This window comes from Populus nigra, chromosome 11 (assembly GCF_951802175.1).
Source record: "Populus nigra chromosome 11, ddPopNigr1.1, whole genome shotgun sequence".
Taxonomy (NCBI): Eukaryota; Viridiplantae; Streptophyta; class Magnoliopsida; order Malpighiales; family Salicaceae; genus Populus; species Populus nigra.
In genome coordinates this window covers 3,755,192-3,761,191 of record NC_084862.1, presented here as the reverse complement: position 1 = coordinate 3,761,191, position 6,000 = coordinate 3,755,192, and positions in this window count along the sequence as shown.

Sequence of the window (6,000 nt, the reverse complement as noted above, 5' to 3'; positions counted from 1 at the left end):
GTCCCATTCACCATAGACAGCTTTGAGTTGCAGGCACCCTGGTAGGACATTAATGTTCACACGCCTATAATGGCGAGATATAGTCCTCTTATAGCTCTTTTTGTGAGCCTACACAGCTATTTAATTTCATTCGGGACAATAATTAACAGAATATTTAACAACTTGATCCTCGATGCATAAGAGATTCTCAATCAGGTCCCCATCAAAATCCTTTGATGTCTTCCATGTACATTACCTATTTGATTAAATAAAACGACATTTTTGTTTTATGTAAATGACTTAACCTTTTCTGCGAAAAGCATGCAGCAATTTTCTAATAAAACTCAATCGAGGATTTTTTTTATATAAGATTGGGACCCAGCTGATAAAAAATAGATCGAGGGCTAATTTGAGAAGTTGGTAATTGGATGGGGACCGGTATATGGTGACCTCTTTTGTTCGCTACTCTTCATTATAAAAGCATCTAAAAAGCTACATGGTTAGAGTAGGAACCGTAGGTTTATATTGTTTTTTTTTAATTTTTATAAAAAAAATATTTATTTTAGATCATTTTGATATAATGATGTCAAAAATAATTTTTTTATTTTTATATATTCCTAAATAAAAAATACTTTGAACTACTATCGCTACTATAATTTCAAATATACCCTTAATAAGCCAATAAATAATTGCAAATAAGTACTTGAAATACTCTTGGTTTATTAGAATAATGAATTCGAGTCTGATAGAAAATGGTGACAACAACTTATTAATCGAGCTATATCTTATTCACTAGCAATTGTAACGTAAAATGGAGCAACCGCAATACATCGAATTCTGCCATCTCTTCTATTTGTATTTATGAGACCAAAAAAAGAGAAGAGAAGAGAATCGATAGATAATAAAGGAAGTCTAGCAAACTCATTTATATACTAATTAATGGGATATAGTTAAGTACAAAAAATAGCTTGATAGCTAGCTAGTGTCATATAAACAATTTAATAAAAATAAATTTTAACTTTCAATTCAACTATTTAATTGTATTTAAATTTAATTAGAAAATTTTCGAGATCAAATTCTATAAATGGTTGAAACCTTAAATTAATTAAACTTAAAAGATGTTGCCTAACTTAATTTTATTATTCTCTTGTTATTTCAAATTTTCAAATTAATTTTGGATTTTATATATATATATATATATATATATATATTATTAATGTGGATGTCCGGACTAGTTTGCGTGTGCATTGACTAATTCAACAGGCCCTGAAGTTAACGATTATGTAAGTCTCTAATGGTCTTGAGGTTTGTGGGACTCGAACTAATAACCTTTAAGGAACAAACTTAAAACCTGACTAATTGAGTTACACTCTTTTAATTTTTATTATTAACTTAATCAAAACTTTATCTTTCTTTTTATTTGTTGTTTCTTGTGTTATTTAATGTTCTCAGATTATATTAATTGAAAGTTCATAGCAAAACTAGTTAACTGCACGCAAAGTATAAAGAAAAATTATATATAAAAGAACACTTTTTTTCCCCGCAAAACATCCACATTGTTTAGAGAAAGAAAAGAAAGTGAAATTCTTTTACAGAACTAAGCATATATACTGCTTGCAGCTGTGTGCATAATCTCACTACACACACACCCAGAAAGCAATTTATTCCTCGGTGGTTGGGCGATTTATACAATGTGAAAGTAAACAAAACATGACGGCACCACGTTTTCAGCCTTGCATATTGTATTTGTGGTACCTAAATTGACACAAGTCTTGTCAAAATAACATGATACATCCACCAGCCATGATCCTTACAAGATTGACAACTCCCCTTGTTTTGTCCTCTCGTCCTTTTTGGATTTGTATATCTACTCTTTACATGTTTTCTATGTAACGGATCTTTGGGATCACAAAATAACATGGGACACCATGAGATGAGCTCTAAAAATATTAAATTATTGGCAGCAACCTCCTCCCTTCTGGTCACCAGGACGTAGGTGTGGTTATTTTTATTTGAACAAGTGATTATTGCCTGTTGAATTCGTTTCTTTGAGTTTAAAATAAGCCTAGGAAGGTGAGAGCAATCGGATAATTGGCCTCTTAGCTACCGTTCTTGTAAGCAACCTCCCCATGTACCTACCAGCCCAGCTTTTGTAGCTTGGAAGTAGGTAATGGTGTGTCCCTTGAAAAGATTTTGTAGATGATTTCTTTACAGGCCCGATAACCTAAAGATAACCAAATCTAAATAATAATAATAATAAAAAAAGATTGTACGCTTTGTGAGGAATTGGGGGGGAACTTGAGAAAAGGGAAGCGTTCAAAGTTGAAATCCATGTTTTAAAATTGAGCAAGTATTGTGAATAGAAAGGATATTACTCTAGATGCAATTCATGGGTGGTATTTCTTTATTTCTTATTATCATTTTAGTTTTTTTTTCATTTTATTCTTTATTATTTCTTTATTTCATTTTTACATTTCATTCGGAAGCCTATCTTTATTGAAGGAAGAAAAAAAAACTGAAAGTTGGAAAGGAATAAAGAGAGAAAAAAGTCATCAAAAATTGGATTTTATAGGATTGGACTTGATTTGGATTTATATTGCTATATCAAACCCATTTATCACCGGAAAATTGGGATTTAAGGATGGAAACAATAACTATGAAGCATGACAAGAAGGGGCGAGAACAAAATTGAAAAACTAATTTAACTGAGAAAACTAGAAAAAAATAATCGAAAAAATCAAAATGTAAAAAAAACCGATTAAACCGATTAAAATTTTAAAAAAATCGACCAATTTGGTTTCGGTTTTATAAGCCTGAAACCGAAAAAACCGAAATGAACCAAACTGAATCCAAACAAAAAAAACCAGAAAAAACTGAGCCAAACCGGTTTAAACAAGTTTTTGTCCTAAAAAACCGAACCAAAACCGGTCGGTTTGAACCGGTTTCGATTTTTTTAAATTCAATTTAGTTATTTTTTTTAATAAAAACCGAACCAAACCGAAAATAATCACCCCTTCACTTAATCACAATCAACCTCAATTTTAATCCATTTTAATGTACTCAAAACCCTTTATAAGAAGTTAAACTTCAAAGCTATTGTTTCCATCCTTAAATCCCACCAACTACAATATCAATTTAAAAACTTAAACTTCTAAATCTTAATTTTGCTTCTTAGTGATCATTCACTTGTGTATGTGCCCGGGGCCGCCGAGGATGACCACAGTAATCACTCTTTCCTTGTAGGCCTATTCAATTTCTATCCAAGAAAAAAAGCCCAACTCAACAATGGAGAGCTGAAATTGGTGAGCTAGGAATTGAAGATTCCATCCCCCTATTAGACATCACTAAAGTTCATCATCAGTCAATTGCTGCACTTTCCATTCAACAGAAACCAACATTGCACACTGCTCATGAATCAAAGATCATCAAGGAAATATAAACAATTAGCCTCAAGTAAGGTCTCCTGTAATTCCTATGAACATTAATATCCAAAAACAGATCCTCAAATTGAACTTTATATAAGAACTCCGAATGGAATTCAAGTTTTAAGTGGTATGTTAATATCGTTGCTTCTATCATTGGCATTCTGCAACAACCACCAAAAATTTCAGACTGGTGGGGCGTGGATTGCAACTGAAATATCGATCTGAAACCGGGATGGAACACTCCATCTTCCCTAGACTTGCCGGGAAAGTTGCACAGAGAAGTAAAAACTTGCGCAAGGAGTTTGTGATATGAACATCAAGTGCAAGAAAGCAAACTTAAATAGAATGCAGAAGGCTCATGTAACAGGCTCTTAAACATCTTCCATCTTGATTTTTTTATAAATCCAAGCATTGATGCAATACTGAAAACAAACACTGTAATAAAACAACTGACCTTTTCAGCTACATCTTTTGAATTTTGTGAGTGGCAAGTTCAAACAGCATAGGTATTTCTACTGTTACCTATAGGAGTTCCATAGCTTGCAAATGAAATATGTTAAATCGTGCTCCCTGATGGACAAGCTAGCTGTACTTTAGGTCTTCTGCCACTAATCTTCACATGCTTTATATCACTTTGGTTATGTTCTATCCATGAAGATACTGGAGAAAAATGAGAAACGGTATGTCAACAAACAGCACCATTAATTACTTTGGAAAGAATGTTTAAGAAATATAAATTGGTCCTGAATAATATAATGCAACGTTTTACACTTGTTTGAATGATACACCACCCCATATCTAACTGAATTGGTACCACTTCCAGCTATTATCCTGGATTAGGATAATTGGGAATAATGTAAGAGGAAGGAACAAAAAAAATATATTTTTTATCAATAAAAATAAAATAAAAATCATCACTTGATATTTTGGTTACTAGAAATTTTAATTGGTCATGGAGTCTAAAAAAAAGAACTAATTGCATAAAAAAAATATTAGCACCCTTAATATGCCTTAACTGAGGTAAGCTGCATTATTTATTTATCTGATATAAACTAAGATATTGTTGTGTAGTTTTGTCGCACTCGGCGGCCTTAAAAATTCTATAGAAATAACCAATTTCTAGCATCTTGTTCTTTGGTGGGAAAAAGTTATGTTTAAAGAGTCGCAACCTAATATTATGGTCACTAGAAACCCTAACTGGTCAATAAAGATTCTATGGTACGGGACTGGAAGATATTATCACCCCTTAAACGTCCTGCCTATGACAGGCTGCATTGTTGATTTTATCTTAAATTGCTAAAAATTTGTTGGTTTATGCTCTGATGGTTTGCTTATAATATTCTTGACTCTGGCGTAAGTAAATATTTAACTACAGATATTTCTAACTCTGATGTCAATAAATATTACGTAGCTAAATAATAATAATAATAAAATATAATAAAATAAATTTAAATAAGTATTTTTATTCTTCACTCGGTGTAAGTAAATAAACCAATAAAACAAATTTATTTTTTATGCATGCATATTTTTTATTTTATTTTACTTGTTTTTATTTTTTATTATTTTTTATAAATTTAAACAAGCTAGTGACCAGGTGGTTTTTACCTGCAAGCGTATGTGAATTGTTCACGCACGCTTGCTACAGTCACCATGTAATTAAATTTCTAATGCACAGTGTTAGTGAATTATTTTGCAAAACTGGAGACTCTTACCTGGGAGCAGGATGAAGGCGATGGCGTGCTGTTCCTCCTTTCGTTTACTTTTCCTCTGGTTCTTTCTTTTCTTTTGCTTTCTCTCGGTGCAACCTTTGCCTGTGTTTGTTTTCCTCTGTTTTTTTTTAGTCTCCCCTATATGCTCTGTTCTTCTCTGCGGATTCTGTGTTTTCTACTTTCACTCCCTCTCCTCTGTTCGGCTGTTTTTTTCTTTTTTTTCTTTGTCCTCCTCGGGTTTCTACCTCTGTTTCCTCCCCTCGGGTTCTTTCGGTTTTCCCTTAGTCCCCTGGTTTGTTCCCTTTTCCAGTTCTTCCCTCTGTTTTTTTTTCTGGTCTCTCTCTATATACTCTCTGTCCATCCCCTGCTCAGGACGAAGACGATATTGATAAAGGCATGAGGTGCTGCTGGTTGAATGGAAGCTCCCTCCTCTGTGTTTTCTCGTTTTCGTCTCTGTGTTAGGCTCGTTTGCCTTTCTTGGTTTTGTTTCTCATCCGTCCTCCTCCTCTGTTTTCTTTCTCTATTTTATAGCCAGAGAAAGCCATGCCGTTACCCAGATAATAAAGTGGCTGTTATTGCAGGAGTAATGGCGATGCATCGTTGGACATCCGTTTTTTTTCGGTCGGGTGAAGAAGATGAACAGCGTTGATGTTAATGGCCATTTGCGTTTTGGTCCTCGATGTTTTGAAATTTTATATTCAAGTCTTTGGGTAAATTGTAATTGGACCCCTGCATCTCAGCTCCGTTTACACATTTGTCCTTGGATTTTAATTTCTTGCAATTTTAACCAGAATCAGCCCTAAACTTTGATAATTTTTCAATTAAACCCCTAATTTCATTAATTAAACTAATTTCAAGTTCAATTAAGTCTCAAAACTTATCAACTC